Source organism: Trachypithecus francoisi, unplaced genomic scaffold (assembly GCF_009764315.1).
Source record: "Trachypithecus francoisi isolate TF-2019V2 unplaced genomic scaffold, Tfra_2.0 Lachesis_group6, whole genome shotgun sequence".
Taxonomy (NCBI): Eukaryota; Metazoa; Chordata; class Mammalia; order Primates; family Cercopithecidae; genus Trachypithecus; species Trachypithecus francoisi.
Window position 1 is genome coordinate 119,090,603 of NW_022681471.1, and position 18,159 is coordinate 119,108,761.

The window sequence follows — 18,159 nt, forward strand, 5'->3', positions numbered from 1 at the left end:
TAGGAAATCTCTCTCAACCAAAATACCACCCCACACACATCCTCTTTGGAAAACTAACTCTTCTGGGTTCTGAAGGCTTCTTTCGATCTTTCAGAGTTCCCTATTAATTGCACATAACCCTAGAAAGAGAATCATTTTGAGTCATTTCAGATGTTATTAGTGAATATTCAGATTTTCTCTGAGAGAAAGGCTTCCTTGATGTGCTTTTGTAATAGAGGAAGGAAACCAGGAAAAAGAGTCCTGAAATGAGATGTCTGTCTTCAAATCAAGCTCCCTAAACCATGCCTGGGACTGAGCTAGACTTAAAACCTTGCTGCTTTACATAGGCTGAGTTCTTAACATCAGTAGAAAGAAACACAATCACACTGAATATTTTTATTTAAATTATGCAAAAGTGTGGGTAGAATCCCTGGATTTCCTTCTCAAGCTCACTTTGCAACTACTAATGATCCCACATAGAGAAAAGGGGAAACATTGGAACTGATGCTTAAGTGAACAAATCTAAACACATTCTTGACTTTATTTAAAATCTACATATTTCTTCAATTCCAAGATATATTCCCACTTCATATTAACATTCTGAAATCAAGATGTTTCTAATGGCTGGTGGTGTCTTACAGTCATTGGCAGCCAGATGGGCACTGTCATGTAGTTATCGCATGGATGGGCACCAGCTTGATCATTCACAGTGTTCATATTACCGTTTCAATAGACGTATATGTACTGTTATTTGTTCACGGAGCAATGTAGTAATAAATAAAACTGGTATTTAAGTTTAAATTTAACTAGCATTTGAAGTATCTTTAATGGATTATTCTATGATTTGGTAAATCAGATAAAGTTTGGAGGGCAAAATCTTAGCGGATAAGAAGCCAGACAGAGGCTATAAGGCCATCAGAGACTATAAGGCACAGCTTGCTGGCACTTTCCAGTTTTGCCTCCACTTTGGACCATGCACAAATGCACTGTGAAGCCTCATGGTACTGCAATGTTCAAATACAATTGATCCTTGAAAAACACAGGTTTGAACTTCATGAATCCACTTATAAGAAGATTTTTTTCAATAAAAATTACCAGTGTGCACTGCCTCTCCTGCCTCCGCTTTCACCTTCTCCACCTCTTCCACCTCTGCCACTCCTGAGACAGCAAGACCAACCGCTCCTTTTTCTCCTCCTCCTCAGCCTACTTAGCATGAAGACATACTAACATGAGGACAAAGACCTTTATGATGTTCCACTTCCACTTAATGAATAGTAAATAACGCATATTTTCTCTTTCTTACGATTTTCTTAATAACATTTTCTTTTCTTTAGCTTACTTTGTTGTAAGAATACAGCATATAATATGTATAACATACAAAATACATGTTAATACTGTTTATGTTATCATTAAGGCTTCCAGGCAATAGTAGGCCATTAGCAGTTAAGGTTTTTTTTTTTTTTTTTAGCTTTTTAAATTTTTTCCATAAGTTGTTGGCATACAGGTATCGTTTGGTTACATGAGTAAGTTCTTTAGTGGTGATTTGTGAGATTTTAGTGCACCCACCACCACAGCAGTATACACTGTACCATATTTTTAGTCTTTTATCTCTTGCCCCCTTCCCGCTCTTCCCCTCAAGTCTCCAAAGTTCATTGTATCAGTCTTATGCCTTTGCATTCCCATAGCTTAGCTCCCACATATCAGTAAGAACATACGATGTTTGGTTTTCCATTCCTGAGTTACTTCACCTGGAATAATAGTCTCCAATCTCATCTGGGTTGCTGCAAATACCATTATTTCATTCCTTTTTATGGCTGAGTAGCATTCCATCATATAAATATACCACAGTTTCTTTATCCAGTCATTGATTGATGGGCATTTGGGTTGATTCCAGGATTTTGCAATTGCACATTGTTCATTAGCAGTTAAGTTTTGGGAGTCAAAAGTTGTTCGTGGATCTTCAGCTGCATCAGGGTTGAGATCCCTAACTCCCATGTTGTTCAAGGGCCAATTGTATCAGAGTGTTTTGTTTTGATGAAATTTTGGGATAGAACAAAGTAGACCAAATAATTTTGTATTTGTGATGGATTGTTTTGTTTTCAGAAACCATTTCATACCAGCTCTCACCTGATGCCGGGACCAGGGTTTGGCCTCAGAAATCGGAGAGGATGGCCGGGCGCGGTGGCTCAAGCCTGTAATCCCAGCACTTTGGGAGGCCGAGACGGGCGGATCACGAGGTCAAGAGATCGAGACCATCCTGGCTAACACAGTGAAACCCCATCTCTACTAAAAATACAAAAACTAGCCGGGCGAGGTGGCGGGCGCCTGTAGTCCCAGCTACTCGGGAGGCTGAGGCAGGAGAATGGCGTGAACCCGGGAGGCGGAGCTTGCAGTGAGCTGAGATCCGGCCACTGCACTCCAGCCCGGGCGACAGAGCGAGACTCCGCCTCAAAAAAAAAAAAAAAAAAAAGAAATCGGAGAGGATTTGGTCCCTTCTCTACCTTCTTTGTGCATTGATATCAGTCCCATCAATGACCCTTATCAAGTTGAGAACAATGAGACCCCAGATGTCCTTAATGACCTAGAATTTGGTTCTCCAGAAGGTATCTGAACTTAGTCTACCCAGAGAAACTGAGGGTCCACAATAAAATAGCAGTGTCCTGTGGAGTGTTGGATATTAACATTCAATAGCAAGTTTACACATTGTGGAAACCAATTATGTTAAAGGAAAGACACAGAGAAACCCAAGAGCAATTCTATGACACAAATACATAATTCTGTTGCTGATGGGTAGTTTAAACCTTCCAGGAGCTGACTTGAATGGCCTTGCTCACTAGTACTTTTGTTTTTCATTGCATCTATTTAAATGCTATTTTTTATGACATTTCTCTGGAACTAAAAGGAACTTTATAATTACTTATGTGTGGACCAGTACTTCAGTATAAGGTGGAAACCTACATCTTATAATTGCTCTCACATGGACTTTTCCACTTTGTTCCTCCTCACTGGAGCAGATGCTAAGAGCATGGCAGATGTAGAAAAGTATTGATCTTGATCTGAATAGGCCTTGGTTGAACTTGTGCCAGAACTCATGCCTTCAAAAGATATTTTGGAATGAACAGAATCAGATGAAACAGATTTGTTCTTTACTAAAGCAGAGCCAACATGTGAGACACCACATACCCTTCAGTGTAGTTTTTTTTTTTTTTTTTAATTTTAAAAATTTGGGGGGTATGTAGTAAGTGTATATATTTATGGGGCACATGAGATGTTTTGATACAAGCATACAATGTGACATAATCACATCATGAAGAATGGGGTATCCATCTTTCTCAAGCATTTATCCTTTGTACTACAAACAACCCAGTTACACTCTTTTAGTTATTTTTAATGTACAATTAAGTTACTACTGACTATAGTCACCCTGTTGTGCTATCAAATATTAGGTCTTATTCATTCTTTCTATTTTTTTTGTACTCACATAAGTGACCCCACCTCCTGCCACCAGTCCCCCATTACCCTACCCAGCTTCTGGTAGCCAGACTTCTACTCTCTATCTCCATGGGTTCAATTGTTTTGGTTTTTAGATCTCACAAACAAGTGATAATATGTGATGTTTGTCTTTCTGTGCCTGACTTATTTCACTTAACATGATGATGTCCAGTTCCATCCATGTTGTTGCAATTAACAGGATCTCATTCTTTTTTTATGGCTGAATAGTACTCCATTATGTATATGTACCACATTTTCTTTATGTGTTCATCTGCTGATGGACACAAGGTTGCTTCCAAATCTTAGCTATTGTGAACAGTGCTGCCACAAACATGGGCCCCTCAGGTTAGTTTTGATAGAATGGCTACATGGTTACAAAAATGACTTATGTGGTATGATCCAGAATTTCATCTAGAAAGATAAAAACTAACGGTCTGTAAAATTTCAGTAAGATTGTTTAAATTTAGGAAAGTTATAGAAATCTAAAGACTCAATGGTTACTTTGGTCATAGTGTTACAGGTTTGTAGCAGAAAGAGTCTGTTTCTTGTCTACTTTCCCCTCTAGACCACAAGATCCCTGATGTCAGGGAATTTATCTTGTTCATTGTTTGGTCTCCTGGACTTTGAACATTACCTGATACATAGTAGATTCATTGTAAGTATTTGCTGAATAAGTAAGTGAATGAATTAATGAGTAAATGGATGAATAAAAATGATAAATTATTCTCCATGAGAAATTTTCATTATCTTAATTTATACTGTGTGACTAGCTATCAACGTCTTTAAAAACTGAATGCAAATCTTAGATTTCCATAACTTTATAGTGAACAAGTGAGAAAGATGTGCACTTTCCTCATATACATATGCACGCATGTTTGCCCACACTGACAAAGAACATGGGTAACTCATTCTATTGGAGGGAAAAAAATCAATCAAGAGTGTTTGTTTTCACTGTGAACATCACCAGGAACAAGATTGTTGCTGTGCATTTACTGATGAAATGTTTAAGGGGCAGCTGTAGATAATTCGTGTCTGTGCTTCCAGATCACAGAAATTGGCGTTCACTTTAGAGATAGCAACTGTTTGTTTCTATTTGTTTTAATCTCACACCCAAGCTTTACTTGCTCCAATGTCATTTTAATATTGTTTCCTTGCCAAGGTCAGCAGTGAAAAACACCTGGTATTGGGATCAAAGGTTAATCACAGGCACAGCTTCCATCTACATAGAGGTGAACATGGATACTACTGAATCTGCAGGAATCTGCTGTTGAGCAAAAAGCACTGGTCTAGGCATTGGGTGTGTATTATTTGTCTTTTGCTGCCTAACAAATTATCCCAAAATCTTAGCAGCTTTATACAGAAATATTAATTATCTCACAGTCTGTGAATCAGGAACATGGGCAAGGCTTAGTTGAGTCTTATCTCTAAGAGTTTCTCAGTGGGTCACAAACAAGGTACTGACGGGGACTGTAGTCATCTCAAGGCTTGATGGCTTATAATTTCACTCACATGATTGTTGACAGGATTCAGTTCTTCATGGGCTGTTGGACTGAGGGCTTCAGTTTCTCTCTGGCTGTTGACCAGAGGCAGCCCTCAGTTTCTTGCCACGTGAGCTTTTCCATAGGGCAGCTCACAACATGGCAACTGGCTTCATCAAAGTGAGCAAGCAAGAAGAACCAAAGAGAGAGTGCAAGCAAGATAGAAGTCACAGTATCACTTTTGCCATGTTCTACTCATTAGGAGCAAGTCACTAGGTCTAGCCCACACGTAAGGAGAGGGGATTACATGAAGGCGTGAATAGTAGGAAGAAGAGATCACTAGGAGCCATTTTAGGAACAGCCACCAAAGAAGACTCATATTTCAGTCAAGTGACAGTAATTACCAGCACAATACTGGTTATATTATTTCACTGTTTTGCCCTCAGTTCTCCCATTTGCAAAATGGGGAGTTGGACTGAATTGCCATTGGTGTTTACAAGATGTTAAGTTTATCCTATCTCTGGGATTGAATTGTTAGACATAAATGCCATAGGGTATTAAACATTTTTCATTATGTTAGCTAAGCATTTTGGCCTCAAAGAATAAGGTCTTTCTCAAGTTATCACAAGGAAAGTGCTCGTCTATAGTTAGGATCCAGGTGGTTTGAACTGAAATGACAGGTAAAAGGTGATTCTAGGAATTCACTTCTTTCATTATATCTGAGGAGGCCTTTCTCATGGCATTTTTTGCATTGCTCTGGAAATATACTCCATTCTCCTCTGCCTTCTGTCTGACTTCTCCTTAACACATGTCTTTTACTTACTCAGTTTCTACTTTCTTGCTATTTTAATTTGCCATGGTCCATCATGACCTGAATCCTATAATCTGACATTTCCTATATGCATCCTTTCAATAACTAATGTATTCCATATCTCCCAGGGTAAATTACTTAGAAAGACAATCTTAACGTTCTATGTCATCTTTTCATGTCAGGCTTTTTGGGAGATATGGAAGGTCAATACAGGCTCACTGTAAGTTATTGTACACTGTAAGTTATTGTACACCATATTTATTTTTTAAAAGAAATGCAATTGTCTTAGGAACCCTTCCTTGGGAATCTTGTCAAATAACCAGGAATGATTAATCATTGGAGAAGAGAAGAGACTAAAAGTCATCACCACACCTGGATAGACTTTTCATCTGTGCTTCTGAGGGCAGTTTTGAGAGATTACCTGGGAGACTTTATCTACATAAGAAGACAGTCTTTGTTCACAGTACAGTTCCACCCATCACCTTCCCATAGCTTCCCATTTAGTTTCCTAAGAATATAATTTAAAAGATAGTGTCTGTATCCCAGGCCCATTTATTTTCCCTAAAAATCGTGAACTGCCTTTCTAAAATTGCCTACAGCACCCCACTTCACTCTCCCTATGAAGAGAATAATTAAGCCTCAACCATCTGGCCCTTTTTGTCTCATATTTGCTGGACTCCTGTGTCCACGTGTATGTTAATAAATTTGTATTGTTAACAGAGAAAACAAACTCTGCAAAATATTTTAAACAGGTTTATTCTGAGCCAATATGAGTGATCATGGCCCAGGGAACACAGTCTCAAGAGGTCCTGAGAAAGTGCACCTACAGCAGTCATGTTACAGTTTAGTTTTGTACATTTTAGGAAGGCAGAAGTTACAGGCAAATATATAAATCAATACATGGGAGGTATATATCGATTTGGCCCCAAAAGGCGGGACATCTCTAAGTGCGGGCTTATAAGTCATAGGTAGGTTTCAGGTATTCTTTAGTTGACAGCTGGTTGAGAGTTAAGCTATTGTCTAAAGACTTGAAGTCAGTAGAAAGGAATGCTTGAGTTAAGATGAGGGAGTTTGGGGAGCAAGGCCCTTGTTAATGTGGATGAAGCCTCATAGGTAGCAGCCCTTAGACAGAATAGATGGTAAATGTTTCTTTCCAGTCCTTAAAGGTGTCAGACTCTCAGTTCATCTCTCCTAGATCCAGGAAAGACCTGGCTGTATTAATGGACATTCTCTACAGAAGCAAATTTCTCCCATAAAAGACAGATTTGCAGGGTCATTTCAAAATATGTCAAAAAATATATTTTGGCTATTTCTCATCTTGCAAGATGGAGGTGAAAAAGTTGAGAAGCCAGTTACTAAAGACAAGAAACCCGAAGCCAAGAAGGCTGATGCTGGTGGCAAGGTGAAAAGGGTAGTTACCTCAAGGCTAAAATGCCAAGCAGGGGAAGTGCCATTGCAGCCGCTATCCTGTCCTTGACAGAAGAATTGGCAGATATTCCCGATCTGCTATGTATTCCAGAAAGGCCATGTACAAGCGGAAGTACTCAGCTGCTAAATCCAAATTTGAAAAGAAAAAGGAGAAGGTTCTTGCAACTGTTACAAAATCGGTAGTGACAAGAATGGTGGTACCCGGGTGCTTAAACTTCTCAAAATGACTAGATATTATCCTACTGAAGATGTGCCTCAAAAGCTGTTGAGCCATGGCTTCAGTCCGCATGGGAGAAAACTGCAAGCCAGCATTACCCCCGGAGTGTTGTAATCATCTTCACTGGATGCCATAGAGGCAAGACGGTGGTTTTCCTGAAGCAGCTGGGTAGTGGTTTGTTACTTGTGACTAGACCTCTGGTCCTCAATCGAGTTCCGCTACGAAGAACACACCAGAAATTTGTCATTGCCACCTCAACCAAAATTCATATCAGCAATGTAAAAATTCCTAAACATCTTACTGACATTTACAGCTGTGGAGGCCCAGACACCAGGAAAGTGAGATCTTTGACAAAGAAAAAGAGAAATGTGAGATAACAGAGCAACGCAAGATCAATCAGAAAGCTGGGGACTCACAAACTTTACCAAAAATCAAAGCTATTTCTCAGCTCCAGGGCTACCTGCAATCTGTATTTGCCCTGATGAATGGAATTTATCCTCAGAAATTCGTGTCCTAAATTTCTTAAGGAGAACTTAACTAATTGATAACTCTCTCTCTCTATATATATATAGTTATATATACATATATGGGTAAAATATTTTTATTTCCCTCAGGTCTGCTATCTGTCATGTGATGCTATACCAGAGTCAGTTTGGAAATTAAACCACATATACCTGATTGGCTCAGTGGTTCATTTTACAGTTGAAAGTAGCAAACTTCTGATTGGCTCAGTGGTTCATTTTACAGTTGAAAGTAGCAAACTATGTCCTTGTTCCAGTGGAGATGTTGTTAGAGATAGGCGATGACTCAGCAGAAGGCTTCATGGGCCATGACTGAAAATCAGATGGTCATTCTAAGCCCTCCTCACCCCTGCCTCCAGTCAACATTTTGATACAACATTGACGAGAAGGTGGGGCACCACAGGAAGTACAGAGGCTTAGTAATCCATTAGCCTGTTGAAATGGGTATTTTGAGTCAGAAATTAAGTTAAAGTACAAAAAAATATAAAAGTGATAGTCTGTGTACCCATGAAACTGTGGATGGAAGTGTATTTCTGCTTTGTACTTTAGTGTAACATTCCCGTCTGCCTTAGTTCATTTTGTATTACTATCAAGGAATACCTGAGGCTAGGAAATTTAGGAAGAAAAAAGGTTTACTAGCTCACAATTCTGCTGGTTGGAAAGTTCATGATTGAGCATTTCCATCTGTTGAGGGCTTCAGAAAGCTTCCTTTCATGGCAAAAGGCAAAGAGGAGCCAGCATGTGCAGAGACCTCATGGTGAGAGAGGAAGCAAGAGAGAGAGAGAGGGGAAAGGTGCCAGGCTCTTTTAACAACCAGGTCTCTTAGGAGCTAATGGAGTGAGAAATCATTCAGTCCCAAGGGAGGGCATTCATCTATGCATGAGGGATCTACCCTCGTGACCCAAATGCCTCCCACTAGGCACTACCTCCCAATACCATCAAACTGGGGGCTGAATTTCAACATGAGATTTAGTGGGGACAAGCAAACCGTATCCAGATCATAGCTTCATCTAACAAAATGTTCCCTTTGGGCATCTCAGATAATTAATACAAATTTCTCCATTTGTAAGCTGAACAATGTATAGTATAAAAAATATTATTAAAAACTTTAAAAATATTATTAAAAACTTTTGGTTTTGGACAATATGTAACATGTCACTATACTCCGATGTCCCACAATGCCCTCAACAAATGTTCCTTCAAGTATGTCTTGAGAATCTGTCACCAAAACAATCAAGGCAAAGAATTAAAGCAATTTAAAAATTTGCTAAAAGCAAAACATGTTCTAAAATCAAACTTAATCATTTCACAATAAATGGTGAAGGCCTGCCTAGGGAGGAACCTTCCCTCGATTAGTTGTCACATTCTTTTTGTGGCTTTGAGGGATGTTCTGTGATACATGGATATTTTTTCTTTGAGGTACTGTGATACAGGGTTTTTTGTTCCCTGTAAATACCCCACTTTTGGACATTTTTGCAAATAAATATATAACCCACCTGTTTAAAATCAGTGATTTTAAATCAAGTCAATTTTTCTCTCCTGCTGAGTGGCAGCCTCACTTTTATGCATTACACCAGATATGTGAGGGTTCACTCAGCATGTCCATAGCAGAGTAACCAAAATTGGGACCTATTGTGCACGGCTAGCTATCCCATCTGGAAAGCCTGGGACATGGATGTGATTCCTGTGGAATAAAATTTGCCATTTTAAATTTGCACCCCAGCCAGTCATATCAGCACTGTCTTCCTCAGTCAGGAATCCCCAGGAAAAAAGTGCTATAGGTTCACTCTCAAAAGTCAAAGAAGAACATATTTATCAAATGGAGGAAGAATTGTTCCTACCAAATAAATATTTCATCACTAGAGCTTACATTACCCAATACAGTAAGAACTTATCAAGTATGTTCAGAAACTGCTTTGCTTACTGTCACATGTATTCCAAAGGAAGGATTTACATGGTAAACTTGAGTGAGCACTCTAAGTGCTCATGAGCAGAATTGGCCGTCACAGTGACAAAAAAGGAAAATTTACGTTCTTATAAAGGCATTTTGAAATTTCATTATTCATGTGGTTTATTTTGCCCTTAGTCTTTCCTCTATGGAAAAATGAAACTTATACAGTTTCATGTTGATACTATGGTTGAGTTGCTAAATATGAGTATTATTATAATTTATAAATCATAATCTCTTTGTTGTCATTTTAGTCCCTCAAAAGGGCTTCTTGCTATTCCAATAAGATTTTTGTTCTTGCTTCTTCCCCCTACTGTTCCACCCTCCAATCAGTGTGTTTCTTTTGCATTGGCATTAATGTAACTTAAGGGAAAGTGTGGGAAATGATATCTAAAAAAATTGAGTAAAGTTTTAAATATTGTTTTTGCTCCTATTTAGACCTAAGACAACAGGAACAAAAATATTTTTTAAATTGCAAAACATTGGTTATAAAAGGAAAGTAAACCAGACTACAGAAACACACACACACACACACACACACACACACACACACACACATACGTAAACCTGGATGAACATCATACCATGGTGCTGCAAACCGTATTTTCTGGCCAGGATGCTTGAGTATGTTACCATTTTCTTGCAGGCTTGGCATCTCAATATTAGGGTTATAGCTCATAAGCATGGTTTATAATGTAATTTTCTCCAAATTTATATTGGTGAAACCAAGTGACCAGAAAAAATATGAGTTAATTTGAAGGCTGTAATCCAATATTAAAATGTTAATGGCATTGAAGAGCTTCTAATCCTTCCAAATGAGGTCATGACATATCAGAGATAATAAGCCATCTTGAAAAGATCCTAAGAACCAGGTCTCTGGGCAATGGTTTACAAACTAGACTGCAACCATTCAGAATATTTTCCATCCCAATTTAGAAAGCAAATAAATAATTACTATTTTGAGGGGAGAATTGTAACACTTAAATATTCCGAGGTTACATATTTAAGGGACTAATTCCTTACTGCCTGATTTTAAATTCTCAATATATCTACTTTAATCTTTGCTAGTTTAAAAAAATTTTAAGTATTCAATAAAGTGCACTAATATACATGTATAACTTGATGAATTTTTATGACTCAGATCAAAATATAGAACATTTTCAGTACTCTGGAAGGCTGCTTCATGTCCCTTTCCAGTCAATACCCCCTTTATTTATTTATTTATTTATTTATTTATTTATTTGAGATGGAGTCTCACTTTGTTGCCCAGGTTGGAGTGCAGTGGTGTGATCTCGTCTCACTGCAACCTCCGCCTCCGAGGTTCAAGCGATTCTCCTGCCTCAGCCTCCTGAGTAGCTGGGATTACAGGTGTCCACCACCATGCCCGGCTACTTTCTTTTTGTATTTTTAGTAGAGGTGGGGTTTCACCATGTTGGCCAGGCTGGTCTCGAACTCCTGACCTCAGGTGATCCACCCACCTTGGCCTCCCAAAGTGCTGGAATTACAGGTGTGATCCACCGTGCCCGGCCCAATACCCTCTTTTTAGAGATAAAAAGTATTCTGACAGCTAAGCAATATTAATTAACTTTGCTTGTGCATGAATTTCATACAAAGAAAATTATATAGTATATGTCATTTTGGGTCTGGCTTCTTTCACTCATCAAGTCTGTGAGAGCTATCCATGTCACTGTATGTTTTTTGTAGTTCACTTTTATTGTTGTGTATTTTTCTGTTCTATGAATATATTACAATTGATATATCTTTCTCCTATTGACAGGCATTAATGTTGTTTTCAGTTTAAGTTATTATGAATAAGGCTACTATGGGCAAGTTCGTTTATGTCTTTGGAATACTTATGCATTCATTTTTCTTGGTTATTTCCTAGGAGTTAATAGCTAGGTCATGTTTATCTTAAGTAGATGCTTATTTAGCTTAAGTAGTTACCATCAGTGTTTTAAAGTGGCTTTACCAATTTACAGTGCTACTAATAATGCATATGAAAGGTCCAATTGCTTCACATCCTTGCCATCACTTGGTATTATCAATCTTATTAATTTTGGACCTTCTATTCAGTGTGCAGTAATATCTTATTGTGATTTAAGTTTGACTTTTCCTGAGAATTAAATAAGTTGTACACCTTTTTATGAACTAATGGACCATATGGATATTCTCTTTGTAAAGTGCCTGTTCAAGTCTTGCCTGCTTCTAAATTTGGCTATTTGTCTTTTTATATTTATTTGTAGAGGTTCTTTATATATTCTGGATATGAGCCATTTTTTGGTAGATCTAAAAATGTTTCTCCATTTGTGGCTTGCCTTTTTACTACCGTAAAAGTATCTTTTGATGAACAGGAGTTCCTAATTTTAGTTAAGTTCAATTTATCAATCTTTTTTATGGTTAGTGTTTTTAGTGCAATTTTAAAGAAAAATTTGTACCTTTTCTAGTTTTGCTTACCGGCCAACAAAAAAATAAAAGAATTGAATCTAGCATTCTTACTTATGTGTACAATCAGAAAACTTTAAAATGCTATAAAACGCCACTGGAATAGCTAGAATTTTAAAGACTTTCAGAAAAAAAAAGTTGATGAGGATGTGAAGCAACCAGAAGTCCCATTGCTGGTGTGAATGTAAAATAATATACTCACTTTGGAAATTCATTTGTCAGTTTCCTATAAAGTTAAACGGTACACCCACTCTATGACCCAAAATGTCTACTTCTAGGTATTTACTTAAGAGAAATGAGGCCGGGCGCGGTGGCTCAAGCCTGTAATCCCAGCACTTTGGGAGGCCGAGACGGGCGAATCACGAGGTCAGGAGATCGAGACCATCCTGGCTAATACGGTGAAACCCCGTCTCTACTTAAAAATACAAAAAACTAGCCGGGCGACGAGGCGGGCGCCTGTAGTCCCAGCTACTCGGGAGGCTGAGGCAGGAGAATGGCGTAAACCCGGGAGGCGGAGCTTGCAGTGAGCTGAGATCCGGCCACTGCACTCCAGTCTGGGTGGCAGAGCAAGACTCCGTCTCAAAAAAAAAAAAAAAAAAAACAAACAAAAAAAAAAGAGAGAAATGAAAACATGTCCACAAAAAGCCATGTGTAAGAATGTTTAAAACAATTTCATCTTTAATAACCGCAAATTGGAAATAAATGAAATATCTATCTACAGATCAGATAAGCAAACTGTGGTATATTCATACAATAGAACAATACTTAGTGATAAAAAAGAATTACTGATACAAACAATAATATGAATAAGTCTCACAGACATGCTCAGGGAAAGATACCAGACACAGAGACTACATATTGCATAATTTCATTTATATGAAGTTGTAGAACTTGCAAATTAATATGTGGTAATAGAAATCAGAACAAGCTGACAACTTTCAGTTCTAGAAAATATTTTTCTTGCAGAGAAAACACACTCAAGAGTTGATGAACAATGCAGGGAGAAAAACTGTATTGTCTGAAAGACAAACACAAATGGCAGATAGTTTCAGTTTCTATTTGAGGACATCAAGATGGCAACTTTTATCATTAGCAGCCCAGGAAACAGAAACAATGTGTGTCTGTGTCAAATGCTTTCTTTATTTTCCAGCACTGAAGGACATTTGGAAGCTTTGGTTCATAGGAAGCCAGCCAGTGTGGCTATTAGGGAGGTGACAGTGAAGAGGATGGAAGGACTGGAGGGGAGGCAGAGCCCAAGACAAAAGGAAAGAGGAAGGTCCCCTCTGCTACCCAAGAGAGAGGTCAGTTATTAAAGAGCTTCCAAAGACAGAATGCCAATTCTGAGACATGTCCTAAGCAGATTTTTTTCATTCTCACCACTTGGTTATAATCATTACTGTGACACAGATTATACATGCACTTGGTTGCTTATTGTTAGTATGTGCCATTGTGTGACCTTTGGACTGTTGAATTTCAGGTTTCAGCTTGCATTGATGCTTACTTCTCTTTTCTTAGTCTACTTTAATTAGGCCACAAGCAATGGGGCACCGTAATTTTGTCTATTCTAGGTATAGCTACAGATGGAATTATTTCCATGTTATGAGGAAATGAAAACTAAAGCAGAGAAAATGTTGTGTCTGTGTTTTCCACTCCAATGTGGAGATCTTTTGGAAGGCCTAAGGTTCACTGTTAGCATATTTGAGATACTTTGTCTTTTTCTATGAGTTCTACATGTAGGAGAGGTGGGCATGATGAAACTTATTCAAGAGGTGAGGCTCAATAACATCCGCTGAAGGATAAGAAAACTGAGTAAGTGCATACAGGAGTGTAAATTAGTATAACCACTCTGGAAAACGTATGTAGGTTCCTCAAAAAACTAAAGATAGAACTACCATATGATCCAGCAACCCCATTGCTAGGTAGATACCCAAAAGAAAGAAAATCAGCATATTGAAGAAATGTCTGCACTTCCATGTTTATTGTAGTCCTATTCACAATAGTCTAGATATTGAATCAACCTAAGTGCCTATCAGCAGATGAAAGGATAAGGAAAATATGGTATGCATACACAATAGAATACTATTCAGCCACAAAAAGAATGAAATCCAGTCATTTGTGGCAACATGGATGGAACTGGAAAACATTATGTTAAGTGAAATAAGCCAGGCACAGAATATAAAGATTCCATGGTCTCACTCATATGTGGGAACTTAAAAATTAATTGGAGTTGGTGAATAGAATGGCGGTGACAAGGCTGAGAAGAAAGGGGGAAGGAGAGCATGAAGAAAGATTGGTCAATCAGTACAAAAATACAGTTCAATTGTTTTATTTTATTTTAAATTTTTTTTTAAAAATTTATTTTATTTTTTTTAAAGACATCACTCTGTTGCCCAGTCTGGAGTGCAGTGGCATGATCATAGCTCACTGCAGCCTCAGACTCCTGAACTCAAGTGATACTCCCACCTCAGCCTCCTGTGTAGCTAGGACTATAGATATGTAGCTAGGACTATCACGCCTGGCTAATTTTTTAGTTTTTTGTAGGGATGGGGTCTTGTTGTGTTGCCCAGACTGATCTCAAACTCCTGGCCTCAAGTGATCCTCCTGTGTCAGCTCCAGAGCACTGGGATTACAGGAGTGAGCCAGTGTGCCTGGTCCAAGAATATAGTCAGATAGAAGGAATAAGTTCAATAGCACAGTAAGGGGACTATAGTTAATAATTTCTTGTATATTTGAAAATGATTAGAAGAGAAGATATAAAATGTTCCCAACATAAAGAAATAAAAAATGTTTGAGATGATGGATATCCCAATTATCCTGATTTGGTCATTACACATTGCATGCATATATTATAATATCACATGTACCCCATAAATATGTACATTTATTATGGATCCATTTTTTTAAAAAACTACAATAACTAGAAAATATAAAAGAAAACAGCAAATTTAAAGCATCTCTAATACTCAAGAGTTGGCCTGGTCCTGTTAGCTAATCCTTGCTGTTGCTAAGAGCTTAAGAGCTAGCGTGGCACTTACAGCTAAACCATGGTGTTTTCTTGTTAAGCGTAAACAATCTCACAGAGCACCAGATTCAGATAAGCCCACTCTGTGACCACGATGGATCAGAGAAAATAAGACCACCTTGTATCATGTCTGAACACAAACAAAATCATGAACATTGTTCAAACCACAAAAATGATCAAACGGCTTTCTATCTTGGCTAATATAAGTAACGGATGCTGCCTTATCAATGACAATGTTAGCCTCATACTAGTCTTCCTTCCTTTAGATAAGATTTATTATGATACTCAATAATAGAATTATCATTTCTTAACAGCATGTAATCTGGAATAAAGTCCTTCTTCCTGAACCTTCCTCCAAATCACGCACTACAAGTCCAAATACTGTGATAAGTCCTAACACCTCTACTGAGATGCCCTATGGCTCCCCATGGTGTTCATTCACTCTCATTGTAATAAGTCAAAAAAGTCAACTTTCACTGGCTCTAAGTATGCTCCTGAAGGTCTTTAGCTGAAGGACATTAACAGAAGCATAAAGAAATTGAGTGGAATTTCTAAGACAATGTGAATACCAAGAAAATTCACACCTTGAGGACCATCTGCATATAGCTCAGTACCAAAACTCAATTATGTGCCATTTGAGAGGTTTCTTGTACCTCAATCATTTTTAGCCTGGCCTCTTGGCTACTAGAAGCAGAAAGAAACAAAACTTGTATGTCTCATATGGAAACCTTGTATTGAATATGTGCCTCACTTAGATAAAGACGCCCAGGGAAGAGGTGTATGGTGTCAATATTTAGTGGGTCAGAGATGATAGACACCTTTGTCAGAAAATGGGGCTCATGGAATCTGGAGAAAAACAGGTGGAATCATCACTGGGGTGACTGACGTAACGGAAAAGCATTAAGAGAAAGAGTGAGAGACTGAGTCCTGGAGTCCTTTCCATAACATTTACACCAGGAGAAAATGCTCTCTGTGCCTGAACCCTGGCCCCAGCCCAGACATACAAATGCCAGTTTCCTACAATGACTCTTGGTGAACAAATTCATTCCCAAGGCTCTAGGTTGTTTTGTGAAGACATTGTCCTTTTGACAGGACATTTACAGTTAAAGTGACTATGTGGTACTTAAAAATCAGGTTCTGGAGTCAAAAATACCTGGGTTTAAATCCTAGCTGCATCACTTACAAGTTATTGTTCTTGGGAAAGTTCCTAACCTCTTAGTGCTTCAATTTCTTTACCCAAATAACAGAGACAATAATAACTGTAACAACTGTACCTACTTTGTAGGATTTTGTGTAGTGCTTGCATAATGTTTGGCACATGGTAAGCTTTCAATGAACGATAGCGATTGTTTGTATAATTGGTCTATATTTGGAAGTACGATGATGTTACTTTTTCCTAGTATTTGAATATTTGTTTTAAGAGAGTTTTACATAGATGTCAAACATCCTTATGTAGTTACATGTGTACATATACACTCAAATACATATGTATACATATCCATACACAGATGAACACTTGCATTCATGGGTTTTTCATGAATACTGGGCTGGTCCTTAGGTGGGTAAATGTTGTGAAATTATGGGGCTCAGGTTAGCTCAGGAATGAATACAAACCTGCAAAAGGCTAAAGGTGACTCTGTAAATTTCCAAATCTTAGTGCTGGTAAATTTTACTTGGCTTTTCCTGAGCTGTTTCCTAAACTTAGAAGTTTGCTTCCTTAAATAATTTGACAGCCCCTCTTGTCATTTTACATTCTCCCACTAGTTCTTATCCCAGAAGTTATCGTGACTGTTACTATCAGCCCTCTCCAACAGCGTTTTGGCCACAAAGGCGGCAAAGAGCCATGGCGAATAATTACTTAACTATTGTTAATTCTTGTCCCTTAAAAGGGAGCCTGTCTGAAAGAAGTCCCAATAGACCATAACTCCAAAGTCCACACAGTGATAATGTTTTCTATTAAAAAGAGTTTGGAATGACTGCTCATAGAATCGGGGAAACCCTCTCACACAAGGGAAGTGTGATGGAGGATAAGTCAGAGTGGAAAAAGACAGGGGCCTTACTCAATTATGCTTTAAAATAGCTTGTATTTGTGAATTTGACAAAAATATATGACCATATGAATCACTGCTAGGGCCCCTTCCAGGGCCTTGGAAGGATTCAGTACAAGCGTGGGGCCCTGAGGTTAAGCTGTTTTAGTAATGCTGCCTATGCCTCCAACTCTCCCAGGCACCGATAGAGTTTCAGTTGCAGCTGTCACTTGTTCATCCAAAGGAATGGCTATTTTGTGCAGACTGGTGGGAGAACAGGTTTAGGATTGCCATTCTAGGTGTTGGGCATGGACTATGTCTGTCTTACTAGCACTGAAGCCCCGGGGCCAGCCTAATGCCTTCCACAGAACAGGTGCTCAGTAAACATGTGCCATATGAAGGAAGAAACCAAGAATTCCAACCCCAGGATGACAGGGATAGTGAATTCCAATGATTTATTGAGTGAGGGATAAATGATACAGAGAATGTGCATAGCATTAAAGTTTACAAAAGTCTTTCATGGACATAAGAGGTTGGCAAAACACAGCTCATGGATTGGTAGGTCAAATTTAGCCTGCTGACTTATCTTGTAAATCAAGTTTTATTGGAATACAGCCATGCTCATTTGTTTACCTCTTGTCTAGACTGTTTTCCTGCTGAAATAGCAGAGGGGAGTAGCTATTGAGATCACATGGCTTGCAAAGGCTAAGATGTTTACTATCTGGACCTTTAGAAAAGTTTGTTGACACCTCATGCATATTATCATATTTTGATTTTGAGCCTCATTTCATGCC

General features: G+C 38.4%; 1 pseudogene; it reads left to right on the forward strand.

Annotated features, from left to right (window-relative positions):
- Positions 1 to 7,045: 7,045 nt before the first annotated feature.
- On the forward strand, positions 7,046 to 7,922 carry LOC117077834 (annotated as a pseudogene).
- The last annotated feature ends 10,237 nt before the right edge of the window (positions 7,923 to 18,159 follow it).